At 38.9% G+C, this 26,463-nt stretch overlaps 3 long non-coding RNA genes across 3 annotated transcripts; all 3 read right to left on the reverse strand.

The window, feature by feature from the left end:
• Window positions 1-8,071: 8,071 nt before the first annotated feature.
• LOC110880553 lies at window positions 8,072-9,738 on the reverse strand. The gene is made up of 3 exons (XR_002559374.2): window positions 9,643-9,738; window positions 8,933-9,020; window positions 8,072-8,268 (listed from the first exon to the last, which is right to left on the reverse strand). It is a non-coding gene; the product is annotated as an uncharacterized LOC110880553 (long non-coding RNA).
• A 4,835-nt stretch (window positions 9,739-14,573) lies between these two features.
• Window positions 14,574-16,240, reverse strand: LOC110880554. Its single transcript, XR_002559375.2, has 3 exons — window positions 16,145-16,240; window positions 15,435-15,522; window positions 14,574-14,770 (listed from the first exon to the last, which is right to left on the reverse strand). It is a non-coding gene; the product is annotated as an uncharacterized LOC110880554 (long non-coding RNA).
• A 4,924-nt stretch (window positions 16,241-21,164) lies between these two features.
• LOC110880556 lies at window positions 21,165-22,857 on the reverse strand. The gene is made up of 3 exons (XR_002559377.2): window positions 22,715-22,857; window positions 21,921-22,008; window positions 21,165-21,256 (listed from the first exon to the last, which is right to left on the reverse strand). It is a non-coding gene; the product is annotated as an uncharacterized LOC110880556 (long non-coding RNA).
• Window positions 22,858-26,463: the final 3,606 nt, after the last annotated feature.

The raw sequence follows: 26,463 nt of genomic DNA on the forward strand, positions 1-26,463 counted from the left end.
CATTAAATTACTCAAGGTCCAACAATTTTATTTTTGACAACTCGATTTTTTATTATTATTATTATTATTATTATTATTATTATTATTATTATTATTATTATTATTATTATTATTTAGTAGGATTTAACAAATTTGATGAAGTCTCAATACCTGGTTTGTTTTTTTAAACAATAATAATATACTAGGGTGGTTGGTATTGTTGCGGCATTGGCAAAGGACGTGTAAGGTGGCAAGTTAGTGCTAGTGGCAACTGGCAACGACACAACAAGGGTGAAGTGCAACAGAAGCTTGATGAGGGAACCACACATATCCATGGCATATGTACAAGTAGTGCCTAAGCCATCCCTACCAAAATTGAATAATGCATTACTCACTATTATTTATTTCAGTAAAAAATTGATCAATAATGTCAATTGATCAAAGACAAATATTGACATAAAACTCTATATCTTTTTTTACGAAAATTTGATCAATAATGCCCAAATGAGGTGGCGAACATGTTGTAAGGGATGAGTTAACCCATTTGTTCTTTTTCCAAAATCCAACATGTCCAAATTATTTATTATTTTCCCGGTCTTAATATTCAAATTATTTGAAACAAAATAATTTAGTTAAAGCAAGGATACTTTTTTTTACGTAAAAGTAACATCTCTAATAGAGATATTAGATTAAAATAATTTTGTAAGGGGTGTATCGGATGGTTTAACCGGTTCTACTGGACGGTTCAACCGGTACAACCGGCCAGTTTGAACCAAGTTTTATACCATACCGGATTTGACTCAAAAACGGTTAACCGGATATACCAGGCGGTTTAACCGGTTTTATCGGACGGTTCAACCGGTATAACCGGCCGGTTTGAACCAGTTTTTAAAACATTGAGATTTATACTATAAGTCTTTTCTTTCTCAAAATTAGGATTCATTTTTTTCTATTTTTCCATGATAGAAAGAAAGCTACTTATTTTAATTTATTTTAGAGTAAACTTCTGTTTTGCTTCCTATGGTTTGGTCACTTTAACGGTTTTGCCTCAAACCTTTAAAAATGGCTATTTTACTCCCTGATGTTTTGGTTTTGTTGCCAGTTTGCTCCCTGCGGGGAGCAAAATGGAAAAACAAACAATTTGGATGGAGTTAGAGGCGGGGAGCAAATTGGCAAAAAAACTGAAACATCAGGGAGTAAAATGGCTATTTTTAAAGGTTTGGAGCAAAACCGTTAAAGTGACCAAACCACAGGGAGCGAAACGGAAGTTTACTTTATTTTATTAAAACTAGCAATAACACCCGCGCGCGTTGCAGCGCGGGTACATCGCAAACATCAAATAAATTAGTTCAAACGTTATGTGATGCGTTAACCATATGAAAACACGTGTTTCGACATAATCGATTTAACTCAATCTCAATGTAACCTATATAAACAATGTGATTGGATCAAAACATAAAGTAATCAAATTTATAGTGTACAATCATAACGTTTTACATGTGACCCTACTTATACATACAAAATGTAACGGGTATAACGAAAAAGTTAACACGTATAATCAAAAGAGATTAATTAGAGCGTTTAAAAAAAGGGAAAAAAAGAAACCACAATTTGACTCCACTCCGATCAAAACAAAATTTACAAAGCATTCATAAAATAATTACGAAAACATATTATATTTGACTTGAGTCGTTCTCCAAAAAAGTTTACGTCGAAACATACACCAACTCGAATTTATACCGAAATGTAAACAAAAATGTGCACGAAAAAAAATAGTTTTTTTTTAAATGAAAATGTATTACATTTAACCTGAATCGTTTCCAGAAAAAGTTTACGTCGAAATGTAGAGCAAATCGAATTTATGTTGACACGTACACAAAAATATGCACGTAAAAAGTTAGTTTTTTCTTAAGTAAAGGGGGTATAATGGTAAACTCGAAACAAATTATTAGTAATAACTTTATAGGCTAAATACGTTCTTAAAATCGTGACAAGTAGCACTAATGCCACACCACTGACAACGACCACCAACATTAGAAGAGCTCGTAAAAATAAAATAAAAACAGTAAAAAAACAACACCGAACGAAAAACAAACGTAAAATCGTTCAACCACACACGCACACGCCCGCCCGTTGCGACGTGTTAATGCGAAGAAATTAGCCATAAACGTTAAACGTTGAAAATAATAACTAAGTCGATGTAGGACCCGCACGTTATGACGAACATGTTAAATGAAGAAAAATAGACGCGTTGTGACTGGTCTATCAAATGGGAAAAAACAGACGAAAAACGGTTGAACCACACACGCACATTGTGGCGTGTTGACTCGCAAAATTTAGAACGAAACGAAAAACTTGCGAAACATGAAAAGTATGGGGGACGGAAGTTAAAAATAAAAAGTGTGGGGATTGAATTGTAAAAGATGAGTTAAAGGGGTTAAATGCAAAAGATAAGGACATTTGGGTTGAAAATGAAAAATACAAAACTTTTTTGAAAAACACCTGAAGGGGTATGGTCCCAGATCTCGCGTCAGCATCGACCGCGAGTGACCATTACCCTTATCAAAACCCCCACCAGCTAACAACCTACTTGTGCCCATGCGAGAACGCGTCGACACAAGGGTTGAATCCAATCTATCTAGTGATGAAGGAGGACTTACATGGAACATGAGAACGGTAGAGTGATGCGACATAGCATCACATCTGATGTATGAAAACGGAAGTATTCACAGCGATGCGGCCTCGCACCGCGTCCAGTGAACACTTCTATCAATACAAGGAAGCTGGATAACAGCAACAGTCACCACAGGCGACGATGCGGCCAGCACCGCATCTCGCGTATTTCTTGATCACAAGCAAGAGACGCGATAACATCAGATGTTACGCAGGCAGCGATGCGGCTAGCACCGCATCATATACGCTCAACAAGTGGGACTGACACCACAGTGCAAGTGGAACCAATGGCAGTCACCTGTCAGGTCTACGTAAGCGACAGACTGACGTGGCGTCGTCTCCCCGGCCGACATGTCTGACACACCTGCAAAGGTGCAGCATGCCGTCAGTCTATCCTTCCACCTCCTCCTTCACTCCTCGGCTATAAATACCAACCCCAAACCAGGTTTTAGGTATCTCTTCACAACTCTCTCACTACTACTACTATCTTACTTTGCTTCTCAAGCAAACTACTGATTCTCACGCCGGAGAGTGGTAACAAGGAGCACCCCCCACCCCATCCTCCTTGTTACGAGTCACGGTTTGTTTCCTTGTGCAGGAGATCAACCCACCGGTGATCCAGCCAGCGATCCTCGAGAGGAAGGGATTAACCCTTCTTGACGAGACCAGTGAGTTAACCCTGCCCGGTTAACCATTGTTTCATCATTGGCGCCCACCGCTACTCTTAGCACTTTTCCAACCAACCTTTTCCCTCTCTCACGATCATGACTGATCACCAAAACAACACTGGGGATAACCAAAATCCCACAAATCTAAGTCCGGTTGGGGTCAATCCCTCAACATCGCAACCCGGACACGTCGGCACATCAACGCAATGGGGTCCATCCCTAACGTTCGGACACGACTTATCACAATACGCATCTGTGATCCCCCCGAACATGGACCCCCACGCCTGGTATGACCAACAGGCCACCCCACTGGCCGCAACATACAACCGCGCTTGTGCGGAAGCGCAAATACAAGCTGGGCCGACCCCAGCACCGCACACCCCTGCCGATCGTATTTTACAATACGAAGGCAGGGCGCATTCACGTCCAGCTTCGAGAAGCAGACGTGAAGACCGCGGATCATCCTACTGTTCGGTCCATACAATCAACGAGGACGATTCCGCATACGGGTCCCACACCAGGGGACCAGTGCATACTCGCCTAGGTCCTTACGTCGAGGACAGGCAACGATCCACATCCCGACATGGCTCTGGAATTCAGAGCCGGTTGGGCCCACAACCATACACCGAAGGGTATGGTCGTACCGACCCGGACGACCGTACATATTGTGGGGATTCGCATGACACCTGCAGCAGACCGGGAGGACGCAACTATGTTCCTCCCACTCACCCCCGCAGTACATACCTCAGGGCTGCAAAGCACCCTGAGAATAAACCCTACAGACCAAAGGCTGCAGCCGAAAACTTCAAATTCGCCCCGCGAATAGCCCACGCCCATGTCACCACAACAAAATTCCCATTCAACGTTGGGAAATACAGTGGTTCATCCGACCCGGACGACCACATGAACATTTTCATAGGCGCAGGGTGCAATGGCCAGTGGGACGAACCCACTTGGTGTAATTTTTTCCCTAAGACCCTTACGGGTCTGGCCAGGGCTTGGTTCGATTCTTTGCCAGTGGCATCACTGGCCTCATTCGAGGACTTTCATGCAAAGTTCCTCGCTCATTTCAGCCAGCAACGACGTCACGCGCGTGACTCGTTGGACGTTATGAATATCTGGCGCAGAGACAACGAATCCCTAGAAGCATTCGTTGTCCGATACAATAAAGAGTGCCTAGAAATAGGCGACGTGGCAGATCAAATGGCACGAAACCATTTCATCAAGGCCGTGAAAGATAAGCAGGTAGTTATGACCATCTCCGGCAAAGAAGGCTTGCCTAAAAAATGGGAAGATGTCATGGCCGCAGTCAAGACATATGCCCAGACACAGCGGTCCCTCGAGCCGCATATGGAAAAGGCAGAACACCAGGCCGAAACTTCCAACCAAGGGTCCAAGCGTAACAATAAACGCAACCGGAACGTAGGGAATAGCGATATTTCCAAACCATATGTCCCGCGGACCAACCCGTTTGACCCGAGGAAACGCAGTCCTCAACGGGACAACCGGGCACCAAAGAAAGATTCTCGGGACCGCAACTGGACCGAGATCACCATGTCGCCAAGCGTACATGCGTGCATATATTCATACATATTTATATGCATACTTGCATACATTCCTACACCTATACGTACATGCGTACATTCATACATACCCCTCATACCTTCATAGACGATAATTCTTTCTTCATGTATACGTACATACATTTGTGCCTACTTCATACATATCCACATACGTTCATACATTACTTCATCTCTACATTTACACATACACTCATGCATACATTCGTATTTACCTACATACGCATTTTCATACGTACATACATTCCTACATCTTCTACATACGTGTGTTCAATCATGCATAACCTCATACGTGCATACATTACTATGTAACTTCATAGGTGCATATCTTTCATACATTACTTCATACTTGCATGCATTCATACATAACTCATACGTACGTACATACCTTTCTATACTAACGGGGGTTCGGGGGCAGAGCCCCTGGCTGGGGTCGAGCTGCATCAATTTGATTTCGGCCAAAAAGTGCATCCCAAAATGATTACACAATGTCATACATATTTTTGCCCAATTTGACCTCCACCGTAAATTACGGTACTACCGTAACTTACGGTGGCAACCTTGTTACGGTGCAAACCCCCTGTCTTACGGTGCAAGCATTTATCCCCAGTACCCACCGTAAATTACGGTACACACCGTAATTTACGGTGGAACCTGCACATCAGCAGATTTTTTTTTCCGTCGTTCTTGCATACTTAAACGCGCATAACTTTTGAACCGTTTACCCGTTCAACCTCCCGTTTCTTCCTATATGACCAAAATTTAGTTCTCTTTCATATGGACTCAAAATCCCACACCCGGATTAGGAAGATTCTTAACTTACAAGCTTTCGACTAAATATTCATTTAAGTATTATTCGACCCGTTTAATGAGATTTAAGCACTTAGCCCGAATCTCGCTTGTACTTTTCATGCCTCCTATTTTCACACTAAGACTTCTTTCGTCTTCCACCACAACTATATCTGTGGTGGATCTACCTTGTTAAAATCTAATATTCCACATTTTACCCTTCGGTTTGACAATTTACGAAAAATGCCCATTACAAGGCATTAAGCAAAAGGGCATATACCTTTCACCTCTTCGCGACCAAAAAGGTGTATTCATTTGTAAAACTTATTTCCAAACTACCTTTGAGGGTCGTTTACCCAATTTGCCTTTCGAGGGCTTTTTGGTAAATTTTAGCCCTTCTTTTACGACGAGGGACTTTCAACTACGTAACTGACCCAAATCACACATCTTTACTAAAATTTTACTTACACATACCTGACTCGAGTCAAGGCATTGACCCGCTTAAGTACCTTGCATTTTTAATTACTAAATAATAGCAACGAACTTCCCATGCGCTATACATCCTGTGAGCATAAAACTCAACGAACGTTCCTTAGTCGTCATCGTCAATGATTATATCATCATTAATTAATCCATTTGGTCTAAACGACCCAAACCTTTTGCATTGAAAATAAAGTGGTATTTACTTACTAATTCTCTCATTTGACTCATTACAGATTTTCACCATATGGTCATAATCCTTAAACCTTTCCCTTACACATTCAACCCATCATTGCTTACGCCATAGGGTGCCCTTTTTTTTAAATTTCCCTATACATTTACCTACACATAACTAATTTACCCTTTCACCCTTATTAATTTCATTATGGCATACATCATATCAAAATCTTTCAAAACTCATTGTACCTTCGTCATTCCATGGCTAAATTACCATTTTACCCCTTTTTACCATTAAGCATGGTCTTTATCATTTTCACTCGCTCCGAACCGTATCATTTCGTGTCGGAACCTCGTATTTCAAATTCACCTTATCTTACTTACCACCCATAAAACAAAGAAGCATTCTACGAAATGAGCGTAAACTTTACTTACCTTGCATCGAATTATCCTTTTTCCGCGAACTTGATCCGTTCATTCCTTCCTTCCATTCTTCATAATTTTGATCCGTATTCACACCCGGATTCAAACCTTCATTCATTCTTTCCATTCTTTGCATTCCATTCATGTTTGAATTCATTCACGAATTCAAACCTCTCATTCATTCTTTTCCATTCTTTTCTTTCTTTCTCATGTTCAACCCGATTCTTAAGAATCGTTGGACCCCTTTTCTTTCCCTCCCACACGACCCCTATTCCCAGTTCGTCTGGACATACACGTGATGCTTCTCATGGCCTCACGAGCGTCCTATGCTTTTTGCACACTGGCCAAGCGTGCAATCCACATGCTAGTCTCGTGCCTTCATGAGAATTAGCACTTTATGTCCAGGGAACCGGTCTTAAGTTCGTGCCACACTCATATGAATCCTTCAAGGATTTCACCCTCGTATATATGGGTATGCTACCTACCGGTACTTACCAAATTTAAAATTTGTATACCTGGGGTCCCTTTTTCCTAGCATATCACGCGCCATAACCTTCGTGCTAGCCCGCAGCTGCAGAACGTCCTCATTTTCCAACAAGCTCACCTTTCAATATTCATCATTGTTAGTATCAATCACACATACCACTTTATATATATTTCTGGTTACATATTTCTATTGAATCGACATTTAATTGTGTTTTATTTGATTATTGTAGTTTTGGAAAGCTTGTTGGTGATTCATTGCGGAAAACTCAAGAAAATATGAAGTTTGTGGAAATTTTGCCCAGACACAGCTGTGTTGGTTATCTGAGTACAATGTCACACAGCTGTGTCAGCCTTGCCACACACTCTGATCTCAGCAACAAGCATCCACGGTCCACACAGCTGTGTCACTTAACGACACACCTGTGTGCAGCGCCAGATCTGATGTAACTTAATGTTTAGCTCCCATTTCATTTGACCCGTTCTAACCCTCAAACTGATCCGATTCATCCCACATCTTTCCACAACATCCCGTAACCATTCCATAACATTCCGTAACTAAATTATTTGTAATGCAAAAATTTCAACTTTTAAAATACTTACTTGCCTTGCGCCACGGAACGAACACACACTTCTCACGAGCTTTCAGTTTGAGTTCAAGCACTTAATGCTTAAATCCCTCAAACCTATGCTCTGATACCAACTTGAAACGCCCACTTTTTACTTTTGACAATAACATAAAGTTCATACAAATGTTTGGAAAAATTTTGACATGACCCATTCGTAAAGTGAACATTTTCCTGCTTTTTAACGAAACCATTCAAGATACATTCTATGACACTAATCAAAATAAAGTTTAACCTCAAACTACTACCATCATCCTAATAACTAGTTTAACATTTCCTACACAAAAGGACGTTTCGACCATTCAAAAGAAACAACTTGAACCGGAAGCGTATTAAGGTCAACGTCGTGTGTGCTCGGTCCGGGTGCGCCGCATCAAGCAATAGATTTACCTAACATTCATAACAACAACATTGTTAGTTCATAATACATAGTAATTTAAAATCCTTTAAATTACCTATCATTGTTCGTCCCGTTAACATAACATGTTACCTTATTAGCATCTTTACTTCCATTTGAAACATCCAACTTATCACCTTTCGACCCATTCGTAATGAATCGCTACATAACATGCTTTCCAATATATTTACATCCTTTGACCCGTTATGAACATTTACAACAATCCATAGTACCAAATACCACTACTCGTAAAATTACATTTAAGATAAACAAAGCTCATATGAACTTACAAATTTACATTCTACACATATTACTTGTAAATCCTAAACACACCCATCTATACATGTAAATTGTATACACATAATTATCCACACTTACGTGTTCATAGTCATACTCTCCTATGAGTCCCAATTGCTTACTTACAATTATACCCATACCTACGCGTATAACTACTTATTTCATCTTTATGCATAATATCATCACGTAAGATTCTTTCTTACCTACACTTAATAGAAACTATTTCTTAACTACTTTCGACTCATTTACCGTAAACTTACCTTATTACTTCCATTGTCTCATACTTTCTCACACGTTTCACAATAATCATCTTACTACAATACATTTTACATCTAAAGTGTAAGTCCGGGATTCACTTACCTTGCGCGTCCGTATTTGCGTTCGCTTACTTGATTGAGTCTTCTTAGCCCGTTGGACTTCAACGCTCCCATCCATCTTGACATGATTCCTATACACTCATGTCATTACATTCATATTCTTATTAGCATATATGCTCATACATATGAACAACCATATCAAATTCACATTTAACATACGACCTACATAAAGCATACTCAACATCATTAATTCATTTAAACAAGGATGAAGCATACTCGACGTCATCCTAGATAATCTTCATATGAACTATATCTATTCACCCATTATTTGCATACAATTTCACTTATTATTGTCTTTTAGACATTTAATCAAACACTTGGTGTGCGTACTACTTCCTAAGCATAATGTACAAGTATTTCATGCTTTTCTTCCTAGTTCTTGTTTCCAATCATCCAAAATACAATTAGCACTTAAATTTCATACCAAGTTCAACCTAACTAGCAAGGATTAATCACATGCAACACAATATATCAGCAATTTGAACAAAGATTGGACATGGGTGACATACCCATGTCGCCATCTTCACCATCAATGGTGGGTTTCACTTCCAAACATCAAATTACTCAAAATCGTTCATAATCCAAGTTTTATTTGCTGATTCTAACACTCCCACATGCCTAATTTCGTATGAAATCAAAGATATATCACATACCCATACTTGCAAGATCATTAAATCAAAAGCTATGACTTACCACATGTTCAGCAAGCCTTGATGATCATATATTAGGGTTCATGCATCGGGTTTGAGCTGAATCCCCCTTCCAATTTTGAAGATTTTTGAGGAGTTAGGGTTCTTCCCTCCTTTCCCTGTTCCTGGTCGACATACACAAAACCCAGAATTGGGTTTTTCCTTTTTCCCTCATGTTTTTAATTAAACATCTTTCAACTTGTTCATATTTAACCCCTATAGTTTTGTTCATTATCTTGTTTGGTCACAAGGAAATTCATTCCATGTAATTGAAGTTACATTTAACTAAATTAAGTAACTTGGTTATCTCATATCATACCCTAGCACAAGGGAATAACCGGGTTTTAAATTACCAAACCCATTTTTTTTGGGGTGTTACAAGTCTACCCCCTTAAAAGAGGTTTCGTCCTCGAAACCTTGTCTACTTCCACGGGACCATAATCCTTTACTTGCCGGTTCTTCTATGTAACACAATTCTGAAATATACATATCTTGAGATTCTCGAATTCTTGCCTCATATTAGTCCCCTAATGATGATCATCACTACTTGGTTATTCATTCATTTCATTCACAATACACATCATGGCAAGAATTCACTCATACCTTATAAAAGGGTCTCATTCATGAACAAATATAACTATACGTCCTATCTTTACTTTCTTAAATCGAGTACAATACTCATATAATTATATTTACACGTACGTTCATACATACTTTCATTAATACATTCACACATGCATACGTATATACATAAATACATACAAGCTTTATTCCCGTGTGCACATTCAATCCCCTTTAACACATACGTACATTCGTTCATATATGTACACTCATACATCTATTTACATACACCCGAAAACATACTTGCAGCATAACTACCATTTTCATACTCACCACTCGTACTTGACTCGAGATTCAACATCACACTACGTTTGCTACCGACATGTACTATGCACATTCAATCCCATTTCTAGTTTCTTTAAAACTTGGTTCGTTTGACCCATTTATAACACGTCAATGTATGACCGCTTTCTAACATATCATTTTCATTCGTTTAATCTGATCGTGACGGGTCATTACATATTAGGAGTATGCATTGTACTTACTTCTAGTCCAAGCATACTTACAGCATGTCACTTCATCCTTCTTATATTTAACATCAATGGTTATCTTATTTCATTTCATTCTTTTGTTTAACTTGGTGTTTATTACCCATAACTCCTTCACAAATTTTTTTTTTTATTTGTATCAGCATTATACAGTACATAGATCAAATAATATAACTTGCAAGACCTAATCTTACATAATTGAGAATTCACAAGGATCTTTGCATTTAATATAAATAATGGCCATAACTTTCACACCATGTTTATAACACTTCAACACTTTAGATATGATAACATATTCATACTCATAAAACTCTTACAAGGTTCATAATTGGTTCAATTCGTAACTTAACGTAACTTTACCCTTTGTGAGATCAACTTTGATTCCTCATGTATCCAATGTTCCCATGTCTGCATCATATTGCTTTCTCAACGGGAACACAATTAATAATGTTAATACTCGAACGTATCTAAATCATACATACGCACATGCTTTCTCACGTGCATACATACATACGTTCATTCATACATATCTACCTATGTGCATACATTTATACCTACCTTCATACGCACTTACATTCATTCATTCATACATTTTTGCATACATTCATACATACTTACATACGTGCATATATTCATACGTACTTACATACGTGCATATATTCATACATATTTATATGCATACTTGCATACATTCCTACACCTATACGTACATGCGTACATTCATACATACCCCTCATACCTTCATAGACGATAATTCTTTCTTCATGTATACGTACATACATTTGTGCCTACTTCATACATATCCACATACGTTCATACATTACTTCATCTCTACATTTACACATACACTCATGCATACATTCGTATTTACCTACATACGCATTTTCATACGTACATACATTCCTACATCTTCTACATACGTGTGTTCAATCATGCATAACCTCATACGTGCATACATTACTATGTAACTTCATAGGTGCATATCTTTCATACATTACTTCATACTTGCATGCATTCATACATAACTCATACGTACGTACATACCTTTCTATACTAACGGGGGTTCGGGGGCAGAGCACCTGGCTGGGGTCGAGCTGCATCAATTTGATTTCGGCCAAAAAGTGCATCCCAAAATGATTACACAATGTCATACATATTTTTGCCCAATTTGACCTCCACCGTAAATTACGGTACTACCGTAACTTACGGTGGCAACCTTGTTACGGTGCAAACCCCCTGTCTTACGGTGCAAGCATTTATCCCCAGTACCCACCGTAAATTACGGTACCCACCGTAATTTACGGTGGAACCTGCACATCAGCAGATTTTTTTTTCCGTCGTTCTTGCATACTTAAACGCGCATAACTTTTGAACCGTTTACCCGTTCAACCTCCCGTTTCTTCCTATATGACCAAAATTTAGTTCTCTTTCATATGGACTCAAAATCCCACGCCCGGATTAGGAAGATTCTTAACTTACAAGCTTTCGACTAAATATTCATTTAAGTATTATTCGACCCGTTTAATGAGATTTAAGCACTTAGTCCGAATCTCGCTTGTACTTTTCATGCCTCCTATTTTCACACTAAGACTTCTTTCGTCTTCCACCACAACTATATCTGTGGTGGATCTACCTTGTTAAAATCTAATATTCCACATTTTACCCTTCGGTTTGACAATTTACGAAAAATGCCCATTACAAGGCATTAAGCAAAAGGGCATATACCTTTCACCTCTTCGCGACCAAAAAGGTGTATTCATTTGTAAAACTTATTTCCAAACTACCTTTGAGGGTCGTTTACCCAATTTGCCTTTCGAGGGCTTTTTGGTAAATTTTAGCCCTTCTTTTACGACGAGGGACTTTCAACTACGTAACTGACCCAAATCACACATCTTTACTAAAATTTTACTTACACATACCTGACTCGAGTCAAGGCATTGACCCGCTTAAGTACCTTGCATTTTTAATTACTAAATAATAGCAACGAACTTCCCATGCGCTATACATCCTGTGAGCATAAAACTCAACGAACGTTCCTTAGTCGTCATCGTCAATGATTATATCATCATTAATTAATCCATTTGGTCTAAACGACCCAAACCTTTTGCATTGAAAATAAAGTGGTATTTACTTACTAATTCTCTCATTTGACTCATTACAGATTTTCACCATATGGTCATAATCCTTAAACCTTTCCCTTACACATTCAACCCATCATTGCTTACGCCATAGGGTGCCCTTTTTTTTAAATTTCCCTATACATTTACCTACACATAACTAATTACCGTTTCACCCTTATTAATTTCATTATGGCATACATCATATCAAAATCTTTCAAAACTCATTGTACCTTCGTCATTCCATGGCTAAATTACCATTTTACCCCTTTTTACCATTAAGCATGGTCTTTATCATTTTCACTCGCTCCGAACTGTATCATTTCGTGTCGGAACCTCGTATTTCAAATTCACCTTATCTTACTTACCACCCATAAAACAAAGAAGCATTCTACGAAATGAGCGTAAACTTTACTTACCTTGCATCGAATTATCCTTTTTCCGCGAACTTGATCCGTTCATTCCTTCCTTCCATTCTTCATAATTTTGATCCGTATTCACACCCGGATTCAAACCTTCATTCATTCTTTCCATTCTTTGCATTCCATTCATGTTTGAATTCATTCACGAATTCAAACCTCTCATTCATTCTTTTCCATTCTTTTCTTTCTTTCTCATGTTCAACCCGATTCTTAAGAATCGTTGGACCCCTTTTCTTTCCCTCCCATACGACCCCTATTCCCAGTTCGTCTGGACATACACGTGATGCTTCTCATGGCCTCACGAGCGTCCTATGCTTTTTGCACACTGGCCAAGCGTGCAATCCACATGCTAGTCTCGTGCCTTCATGAGAATTAGCACTTTATGTCCAGGGAACCGGTCTTAAGTTCGTGCCACACTCATATGAATCCTTCAAGGATTTCACCCTAGTATATATGGGTATGCTACCTACCGGTACTTACCAAATTTAAAATTTGTATACCTGGGGTCCCTTTTTCCTAGCATATCACGCGCCATAACCTTCGTGCTAGCCCGCAGCTGCAGAACGTCCTCATTTTCCAACAAGCTCACCTTTCAATATTCATCATTGTTAGTATCAATCACACATACCACTTTATATATATTTCTGGTTACATATTTCTATTGAATCGACATTTAATTGTGTTTTATTTGATTATTGTAGTTTTGGAAAGCTTGTTGGTGATTCATTGCGGAAAACTCAAGAAAATATGAAGTTTGTGGAAATTTTGCCCAGACACAGCTGTGTTGGTTATCTGAGTACAATGTCACACAGCTGTGTCAGCCTTGCCACACACTCTGATCTCAGCAACAAGCATCCACGGTCCACACAGCTGTGTCACTTAACGACACACCTGTGTGCAGCGCCAGATCTGATGTAACTTAATGTTTAGCTCCCATTTCATTTGACCCGTTCTAACCCTCAAACTGATCCGATTCATCCCACATCTTTCCACAACATCCCGTAACCATTCCATAACATTCCGTAACTAAATTATTTGTAATGCAAAAATTTCAACTTTTAAAATACTTACTTGCCTTGCGCCACGGAACGAACACACACTTCTCACGAGCTTTCAGTTTGAGTTCAAGCACTTAATGCTTAAATCCCTCAAACCTATGCTCTGATACCAACTTGAAACGCCCACTTTTTACTTTTGACAATAACATAAAGTTCATACAAATGTTTGGAAAAATTTTGACATGACCCATTCGTAAAGTGAACATTTTCCTGCTTTTTAACGAAACCATTCAAGATACATTCTATGACACTAATCAAAATAAAGTTTAACCTCAAACTACTACCATCATCCTAATAACTAGTTTAACATTTCCTACACAAAAGGACGTTTCGACCATTCAAAAGAAACAACTTGAACCGGAAGCGTATTAAGGTCAACGTCGTGTGTGCTCGGTCCGGGTGCGCCGCATCAAGCAATAGATTTACCTAACATTCATAACAACAACATTGTTAGTTCATAATACATAGTAATTTAAAATCCTTTAAATTACCTATCATTGTTCGTCCCGTTAACATAACATGTTACCTTATTAGCATCTTTACTTCCATTTGAAACATCCAACTTATCACCTTTCGACCCATTCGTAATGAATCGCTACATAACATGCTTTCCAATATATTTACATCCTTTGACCCGTTATGAACATTTACAACAATCCATAGTACCAAATACCACTACTCGTAAAATTACATTTAAGATAAACAAAGCTCATATGAACTTACAAATTTACATTCTACACATATTACTTGTAAATCCTAAACACACCCATCTATACATGTAAATTGTATACACATAATTATCCACACTTACGTGTTCATAGTCATACTCTCCTATGAGTCCCAATTGCTTACTTACAATTATACCCATACCTACGCGTATAACTACTTATTTCATCTTTATGCATAATATCATCACGTAAGATTCTTTCTTACCTACACTTAATAGAAACTATTTCTTAACTACTTTCGACTCATTTACCGTAAACTTACCTTATTACTTCCATTGTCTCATACTTTCTCACACGTTTCACAATAATCATCTTACTACAATACATTTTACATCTAAAGTGTAAGTCCGGGATTCACTTACCTTGCGCGTCCGTATTTGCGTTCGCTTACTTGATTGAGTCTTCTTAGCCCGTTGGACTTCAACGCTCCCATCCATCTTGACATGATTCCTATACACTCATGTCATTACATTCATATTCTTATTAGCATATATGCTCATACATATGAACAACCATATCAAATTCACATTTAACATACGACCTACATAAAGCATACTCAACATCATTAATTCATTTAAACAAGGATGAAGCATACTCGATGTCATCCTAGATAATCTTCATATGAACTATATCTATTCACCCATTATTTGCATACAATTTCACTTATTATTGTCTTTTAGACATTTCATCAAACACTTGGTGTGCGTACTACTTCCTAAGCATAATGTACAAGTATTTCATGCTTTTCTTCCTAGTTCTTGTTTCCAATCATCCAAAATACAATTAGCACTTAAATTTCATACCAAGTTCAACCTAACTAGCAAGGATTAATCACATGCAACACAATATATCAGCAATTTGAACAAAGATTGGACATGGGTGACATACCCATGTCGCCATCTTCACCATCAATGGTGGGTTTCACTTCCAAACATCAAATTACTCAAAATCGTTCATAATCCAAGTTTTATTTGCTGATTCTAACACTCCCACATGCCTAATTTCGTATGAAATCAAAGATATATCACATACCCATACTTGCAAGATCATTAAATCAAAAGCTATGACTTACCACATGTTCAGCAAGCCTTGATGATCATATATTAGGGTTCATGCATCGGGTTTGAGCTGAATCCCCCTTCCAATTTTGAAGATTTTTGAGGAGTTAGGGTTCTTCCCTCCTTTCCCTGTTCCTGGTCGACATACACAAAACCCAGAATTGGGTTTTTCCTTTTTCCCTCATGTTTTTAATTAAACATCTTTCAACTTGTTCATATTTAACCCCTATAGTTTTGTTCATTATCTTGTTTGGTCACAAGGAAATTCATTCCATGTAATTGAAGTTACATTTAACTAAATTAAGTAACTTGGTTATATCATATCATACCCTAGCACAAGGGAATAACCGGGTTTTAAATTACCAAACCCATTTTTTTTTTGGGGTGTTACAAGTCTACCCCCCTTAAAAGAGGTTTCGTCCTCGAAACCTTGTCTACTTCCACGGGACCATAATCCTTTACTTGCCGGTTCTTCTATGTAACACAATTCTGAAATATACATATCTTGAGATTCTCGAATTCTTGCCTCATATTAGTCCCCTAATGATGATCATCACTACTTGGTTATTCATTCATTTCATTCACAATACACATCATGGCAAGAATTCACTCATACCTTATAAAAGGGTCTCATTCATGAACAAATATAACTATACGTCCTATCTTTACTTTCTTAAATCGAGTACAATACTCATATACTTATATTTACACGTACGTTCATACATACTTTCATTAATACATTCACACATGCATACATATATACATAAATACATACAAGCTTTATTCCCGTGTGCACATTCAATCCCCTTTAACACATACGTACATTCGTTCATATATGTACACTCATACATCTATTTACATACACCCGAAAACATACTTGCAGCATAACTACCATTTTCATACTCACCACTCGTACTTGACTCGAGATTCAACATCACACTACGTTTGCTACCGACATGTACTATGCACATTCAATCCCATTTCTAGTTTCTTTAAAACTTGGTTCGTTTGACCCATTTATAACACGTCAATGTATGACCGCTTTCTAACATATCATTTTCATTCGTTTTATCTGATCGTGACGGGTCATTACATATTAGGAGTATGCATTGTACTTACTTCTAGTCCAAGCATACTTACAGCATGTCACTTCATCCTTCTTATATTTAACATCAATGGTTATCTTATTTCATTTCATTCTTTTGTTTAACTTGGTGTTTATTACCCATAACTCCTTCACAAAATTTTTTTTTTTTTTATTTGTATCAGCATTATACAGTACATAGATCAAATAATATAACTTGCAAGACCTAATCTTACATAATTGAGAATTCACAAGGATCTTTGCATTTAATATAAATAATGGCCATAACTTTCACACCATGTTTATAACACTTCAACACTTTAGATATGATAACATATTCATACTCATAAAACTCTTACAAGGTTCATAATTGGTTCAATTCGTAACTTAACGTAACTTTACCCTTTGTGAGATCAACTTTGATTCCTCATGTATCCAATGTTCCCATGTCTGCATCATATTGCTTTCTCAACGGGAACACAATTAATAATGTTAATACTCGAACGTATCTAAATTATACATACGCACATGCTTTCTCACGTGCATACATACATACGTTCATTCATACATATCTACCTATGTGCATACATTTATACCTACCTTCATACGCACTTACATTCATTCATTCATACATTTTTGCATACATTCATACATACTTACATACGTGCATATATTCATACGTACTTACATACGTGCATATATTCATACATATTTATATGCATACTTGCATACATTCCTACACCTATACGTACATGCGTACATTCATACATACCCCTCATACCTTCATAGACGATAATTCTTTCTTCATGTATACGTACATACATTTGTGCCTACTTCATACATATCCACATACGTTCATACATTACTTCATCTCTACATTTACACATACACTCATGCATACATTCGTATTTACCTACATACGCATTTTCATACGTACATACATTCCTACATCTTCTACATACGTGTGTTCAATCATGCATAACCTCATACGTGCATACATTACTATGTAACTTCATAGGTGCATATCTTTCATACATTACTTCATACTTGCATGCATTCATACATAACTCATACGTACGTACATACCTTTCTATACTAAATGGGGTTCGGGGGCAGAGCCCCTGGCTGGGGTCGAGCTGCATCAATTTGATTTCGCCAAAAAGTGCATCCCAAAATGATTACACAATGTCATACATATTTTTGCCCAATTTGACCTCCACCGTAAATTACGGTACTACCGTAACTTACGGTGGCAACCTTGTTACGGTGCAAACCCCCTGTCTTACGGTGCAAGCATTTATCCCCAGTACCCACCGTAAATTACGGTACCCACCGTAATTTACGGTGGAACCTGCACATCAGCAGATTTTTTTTTCCGTCGTTCTTGCATACTTAAACGCGCATAACTTTTGAACCGTTTACCCGTTCAACCTCCCGTTTCTTCCTATATGACCAAAATTTAGTTCTCTTTCATATGGACTCAAAATCCCACGCCCGGATTAGGAAGATTCTTAACTTACAAGCTTTCGACTAAATATTCATTTAAGTATTATTCGACCCGTTTAATGAGATTTAAGCACTTAGCCCGAATCTCGCTTGTACTTTTCATGCCTCCTATTTTCACACTAAGACTTCTTTCGTCTTCCACCACAACTATATCTGTGGTGGATCTACCTTGTTAAAATCTAATATTCCACATTTTACCCTTCGGTTTGACAATTTACGAAAAATGCCCATTACAAGGCATTAAGCAAAAGGGCATATACCTTTCACCTCTTCGCGACCAAAAAGGTGTATTCATTTGTAAAACTTATTTCCAAACTACCTTTGAGGGTCGTTTACCCAATTTGCCTTTCGAGGGCTTTTTGGTAAATTTTAGCCCTTCTTTTACGACGAGGGACTTTCAACTACGTAACTGACCCAAATCACACATCTTTACTAAAATTTTACTTACACATACCTGACTCGAGTCAAGGCATTGACCCGCTTAAGTACCTTGCATTTTTAATTACTAAATAATAGCAACGAACTTCCCATGCGCTATACATCCTGTGAGCATAAAACTCAACGAACGTTCCTTAGTCATCATCGTCAATGATTATATCATCATTAATTAATCCATTTGGTCTAAACGACCCAAACCTTTTGCATTGAAAATAAAGTGGTATTTACTTACTAATTCTCTCATTTGACTCATTACAGATTTTAACCATATGGTCATAATCCTTAAACCTTTCCCTTACACATTCAACCCATCATTGCTTACGCCATAGGGTGCCTTTTTTTTTAAAATTTCCCTACACATTTACCTACACATAACTAATTTACCGTTTCACCCTTATTAATTTCATTATGGCATACATCATATCAAAATCTTTCAAAACTCATTGTACCTTCGTCATTCTATGGCTAAATTACCATTTTACCCCTTTTTACCATTAAGCATGGTCTTTATCATTTTCACTCGCTCCGACCCGTATCATTTCGTGTCGGAACCTCGTATTTCAAATTCACCTTATCTTACTTACCACCCATAAAACAAAGAAGCATTCTACGAAATGAGCGTAAACTTTACTTACCTTGCATCGAATTATCCTTTTTCCGCGAACTTGATCCGTTCATTCCTTCCTTCCATTCTTCATAATTTTGATCCGTATTCACCCCCGGATTCAAACCTTCATTCATTCTTTCCATTATTTGCATTCCATTCATGTTTGAATTCATTCATGAATTCAAACCTCTCATTCATTCTTTTCCATTCTTTTCTTTCTTTCTCATGTTCAACCCGATTCTTAAGAATCGTTGGACCCCTTTTCTTTCCCTCCCACACGACCCCTATTCCCAGTTCGTCTGGACATACACGTGATGCTTCTCATGGCCTCACGAGCGTCCTATGCTTTTTGCACACTGGCCAAGCGTGCAATCCACATGCTAGTCTCGTGCCTTCATGAGAATTAGCACTTTATGTCCAGGGAACCGGTCTTAAGTTCGTGCCACACTCATATGAATCCTTCAAGGATTTCACCCTCGTATATATGGGTATGCTACCTACCGGTACTTACCAAATTTAAAATTTGTATACCTGGGGTCCCTTTTTCCTAGCATATCACGCGCCATAACCTTCGTGCTAGCCCGCAGCTGCAGAACGTCCTCATTTTCCAACAAGCTCACCTTTCAATATCCATCATTGTTAGTATCAATCACACATACCACTTTATATATATTTCTGGTTACATATTTCTATTGAATCAACATTTAATTGTGTTTTATTTGATTATTGTAGTTTTGGAAAGCTTGTTGGTGATTCATTGCGGAAAACTCAAGAAAATATGAAGTTTGTGGAAATTTTGCCCAGACACAGCTGTGTTGGTTATCTGAGTACAATGTCACACAGCTGTGTCAGCCTTGCCACACACTCTGATCTCAGCAACAAGCATCCACGGTCCACACAGCTGTGTCACTTAACGACACACCTGTGTGCAGCGCCAGATCTGATGTAACTTAATGTTTAGCTCCCATTTCATTTGACTCGTTCTAACCCTCAAACTGATCCGATTCATCCCACATCTTTCCACAACATCCCGTAACCATTCCATAACATTCCGTAACTAAATTATTTGTAATGCAAAAATTTCAACTTTTAAAATACTTACTTGCCTTGCGCCGCGGAACGAACACACACTTCTCACGAGCTTTCAGTTTGAGTTCAAGCAGTTAATGCTTAAATCCCTCAAACCTATGCTCTGATACCAACTTGAAACGCCCACTTTTTACTTTTGACAATAACATAAAGTTCATACAAATGTTTGGAAAAATTTTGACATGACCCATTCGTAAAGTGAACATTTTCCTGCTTTTTAACGAAACCATTCAAGATAAAGTTTAACCTCAAACTACTACCATCATCCTAATAACTAGTTTAACATTTGCTACACAAAAGGACGTTTCGACCATTCAAAAGAAACAACTTGAACCGGAAGCGTATTAAGGTCAACGTCGTGTGTGCTCGGTCCGGGTGCGCCGCATCAAGCAATAGATTTACCTAACATTCATAACAACAACATTGTTAGTTCATAATACATAGTAATTTAAAATCCTTTAAATTACCTATCATTGTTCGACCCGTTAACATAACATGTTACCTTATTAGCATCTTTACTTCCATTTGAAACATCCAACTTATCACCTTTCAACCCATTCGTAATGAATCGCTACATAACATGCTTTCCAATATATTTACATCCTTTGACCCGTTATGAACATTTACAACAATCCATAGTACCAAATACCACTACTCGTAAAATTACATTTAAGATAAACAAAGCTCATATGAACTTACAAATTTACATTCTACACATATTACTTGTAAATCCTAAACACACCCATCTATACATGTAAATTGTATACACATAATTATCCACACTTACGTGTTCATAGTCATACTCTCCTATGAGTCCCAATTGCTTACTTACAATTATACCCATATCTACGCGTATAACTACTTATTTCATCTTTATGCATAATATCATCACGTAAGATTCTTTCTTACCTACACTTAATAGAAACTATTTCTTAACTACTTTCGACTCATTTACCGTAAACTTACCTTATTACTTCCATTGTCTCATACTTTCTCACACGTTTCACAATAATCATCTTACTACAATACATTTTACATCTAAAGTGTAAGTCCGGGATTCACTTACCTTGCGCGTCCGTATTTGCGTTCGCTTACTTGATTGAGTCTTCTTAGCCCGTTGGACTTCAACTCTCCCATCCATCTTGACATGATTCCTATACACTCATGTCATTACATTCATATTCTTATTAGCATATATGCTCATACATATGAACAACCATATCAATTTCACATTTAACATACGACCTACATAAAGCATACTCAACATCATTAATTCATTTAAACAAGGATGAAGCATACTCGACGTCATCCTAGATAATCTTCATATGAACTATATCTAATCACGCAATTCCCCCGTCCATCGATTGATCACGCGAGTACGCATCCAGTCAGCGCATAGCGAATGAAAAAAGCGTTCATCCTGGATTCCCATTATTTGCATACAATTTCACTTATTATTGTCTTTTAGACATTTCATCAAACACTTGGTGTGCGTACTACTTCCTAAGCATAATGTACAAGTATTTCATGCTTTTCTTCCTAGTTCTTGTTTCCAATCATCCAAAATACAATTAGCACTTAAATTTCATACCAAGTTCAACCTAACTAGCAAGGATTAATCACATGCAACACAATATATCAGCAATTTGAACAAAGATTGGACATGGGTGACATACCCATGTCGCCATCTTCACCATCAATGGTGGGTTTCACTTCCAAACATCATATTACTCAAAATCGTTCATAATCCAAGTTTTATTTGCTGATTCTAACACTCCCACCTGCCTAATTTCGTATGAAATCAAAGATATATCACATACCCATACTTGCAAGATCATTAAATCAAAAGCTATGACTTACCACATGTTCAGCAAGCCTTGATGATCATATATTAGGGTTCATGCATCGGGTTTGAGCTGAATTCCCCTTCCAATTTTGAAGATTTTTGAGGAGTTAGGGTTCTTCCCTCCTTTCCTTGTTCCTGGTCGACATACACAAAACCCAGAATTGGGTTTTTCCTTTTTCCCTCATGTTTTTAATTAAACATCTTTCAACTTGTTCATATTTAACCCCTATAGTTTTGTTCATTATCTTGTTTGGTCACAAGGAAATTCATTCCATGTAATTGAAGTTACATTTAACTAAATTAAGTAACTTGGTTATCTCATATCATATCCTAGCACAAGGGAATAACCGAGTTTTAAATTACCAAACCCATTTTTTTGGGGTGTTACAGAAAGAGATGCAACGACTAGCCGGCAGGCTAGCAGCACTGAACAGATTCTTAGCCAACCATGCAGCTAAGTCTTATCCTTTCATCAAGACCCTGCGGAACTGTTTAAAGAAAGAACAATTCTAGTGGACCGCAGAGGCTGAAAACGCTTTCCGGGAAATGAAGGAATGTTTGATACAACTCTCAACTTTAACCGCACCACGCAAGGATGAGCCACTCATATTATACCTATCCGCCGCGGACAATGTGGTGGGTGCGGTATTGATAGTGGAACGGAAGGGGGTTCAAACACCCATCTATTACATCAGCAAGATGCTCAACGACCCAGAGACAAGGTACTCAATAATGGAGAAGTTGGTGCTAGCATTGGTGCACGCTTCAAGACGGTTGCGACGCTACTTCGCAAATCACGTCATCACAGTGCTAACCAATTACAGGATCGGCCCGATCCTATCCAAACCGGACATCTCTGGGAGATTAGCAAAATGGGCAATCGAGCTGGGCGCACGCACGCTACACTACAAACCGCGCCCCGCAATTAAAGGCCAAGTCTTAGCTGATTTCGCCGCCGAAGTACCGGTGAATCGCATCCAAGAATGCGAAGAAGCACAAAATCCTGCACCCACGCCATCTTCCTCAGAAACATGGGCACTATTTACCGATGGTGCCTCCAACGAGGAAGGTGCGGGCGCAGGTCTGCGACTCGTCAGCCCTGACGGCCAAGAGCTTACATATGCAATCCGCCTCGATTTCAAAAGCACAAACAACGAGGCAGAATATGAGGCCCTGTTAGCGGGACTACGTTTAGCAGTCAAACTCGGCGTGCAACACCTGGACGCACACGTCGACTCTTTATTAGTTGCAGGACAAATACGCGGCGACTATGCCGCAAAAGGGGACATCATGATCCTCTACCTCGAGCAAGCCCTGCAACTCACATCCAAATTCGCTTCGTTCAATATCCGACATATTAATCGAAGTGAAAACAAGTCAGCGGATGCACTATCAAAACTCGCATCCACCAGTTTCCAACACTTGGCAAAGGAGATACGCATCGAAATTCTGCAAAATCCTTCGGTACCCCAGTGCCAAGTCAACGTCATTCAATACGGTACAACATCATGGATGACACCTATTATCGCATATTTGCAATCAGGTGTGACTCCCGAAAGCAAGTCAGAGGCACGCAAGTTACAACACAAAGCATGTCACTAACAAATGGGAGACGGTATCTTATACCAAAAATCATACCTAGGGCCACTCCTGCGATCCGTCAACCCGCAGGATGCCACATACCTCATCCGAGAGATACACGAGGGCATATGTGGCATACATGCCGGACCACGCATGGTAGTGGCCAAAATCATGAATGCCGGGTATTACTGGCCCGGCATGCACCTGGACGCCGTCAAAGAGTTGCGCAAATGCATCGACTGTCAACGTCATGCTCCAAAAACTTTGCGGCCAAAAAACAATTTAGTCCCCGTCACAACCGCATGGCCCTTTCAGAAATGGGCAATTGACGTTGTGGGACCTTTCCCTGACGCTCCGGGTGCGGTCAAATTTATCATAGTAGCGGTTGATTACTTCACAAAATGGGTAGAAGCAAAACCGCTCGCCTCAACCACTGCTATGATAACAAGAAAATTCATTTGGGAACACATCATCTGCCGTTTCGGTTTACCAATGTGCATTGTCACCGATAACGGCACCAACTTCGCTGCCGACGAATTCCAAAAATGGCTAGAAGAACTACATATTGAGCACATATTCTCATCAGTAGCACACCCGCAAGGGAATGGCCAAGTCGAGAGTATCAATAAAAGTATAGTCGAAGGCATCAAGGCACGGTTGGGAACGGCCAGGCGTGGCTGGGTCGATGAACTCCCAAGTATCTTATGGGCTCACCGTACAAGCCCAAAAACGAGCAACGGAGAAACACCCTTCAGCCTAGTCTATGGTTCAGAAGCGGTGATCCCCGCGAAAGTAGGTCTCCCATCCCCTAGAATGTTGGCTATTGAAAAACTAGACAACATCACGGAACGCAGGATCGATTTGGACCTCTTGGAAGAAAGGCGCGAAAACGCTGCCATCAACGAGGCCAAATATAAATCCAAACTTGAAAAGTACTACAACACGCGCGTCCGCGTTTGTACTTTCAATCCAGGAGACTACGTCCTACGCGACAACGAAGCATCTAATGCTGAGCGCCCAGGCAAACTTGCCCCCAAGTGGGAAGGACCCTACCTCATCAAAGAGGTCTTAGGGAAAGGCGCATACAAATTACAAACATTAAAAGGCGAACCTATCGCACGAACATGGAACGCACAACAGCTTCGACGCTGTTATATGTAAGCCATGTTCCTACATTTTCTATGTAACATATCGGGCCGCAGGCCATTGACAAATAAATAAATAAGCAATTTTATAAATTATTGTTTGTTACTACTATTACAAATGCGTGTTCCACTTTGCGGTATCCCAAAAACAGATTGGCAAAATCTTCATTCGCGATACCCATACAAAGTGGTAACCACACACAAATATTGTAATAGGCCAGCAAAAGGCAAAAAGACTTGCATATTTATCCGGCTGGATAGACAAGTTTTTGTTAACACTAACACAATTCCTGAGCCCAAAAAGGCAAACAATGGAATTGACGCGTACTCATACGACAAAGGTATGGAGTATACTTGACCCCATTCACAAATGGGTAGAGTTCCGGATATATAAGTTTTTACAAAGCTTACACAATTCTAAAACCCTAACGGGGTAAATAACGGAATTGACGCGTACTCATACGACAAAGGTATGGAGTATACTTGACCCCATTCACAAATGGGTAGAGTTCCGGATATATAAGTTTTTACAAATCTTACACAATTCTAAAACCCTAACGGGGTAAATAACGGGAATTGACGCGTACTCATACCGCAACAGTATGGAGTACACTCGACCCCACTCACAATGGGTAGAGATTCGCATACATACGTTCAAACATGCAGGAATTAAAAACACTTGTACAAATTGAACAAAAAACTTTATATTCAAAAAATTCAAGCACCCACGCGATGCTTAATGGATTTACATAAAGTTCCTATCATATACAAGAGGCAGACAAAAAGGGGGCACACTAGCCAACCTAAACCCTATTTTGTACCACTGGTTCCAGCACCACCAGCGGGATCTTCCTCTTCCGCATCGGCATAGAGCATCCGCAGCCGATCTACATAATCCGCAGCCTCTAAACAGTCGTCCAATTCCTCCACGCAAGAAAGGGACGTATCGTAAAAGGAGGCTACGGCCGCGTCAAGAAGCGACTCGGTATCCACACCATGGTACCCAGACCGCTCTTCAGTATAACCGCCCTTGGACA

The sequence above is a fragment of the Helianthus annuus genome, chromosome 10, assembly GCF_002127325.2.
Source record: "Helianthus annuus cultivar XRQ/B chromosome 10, HanXRQr2.0-SUNRISE, whole genome shotgun sequence".
NCBI classification, from domain to species: domain Eukaryota; kingdom Viridiplantae; phylum Streptophyta; class Magnoliopsida; order Asterales; family Asteraceae; genus Helianthus; species Helianthus annuus.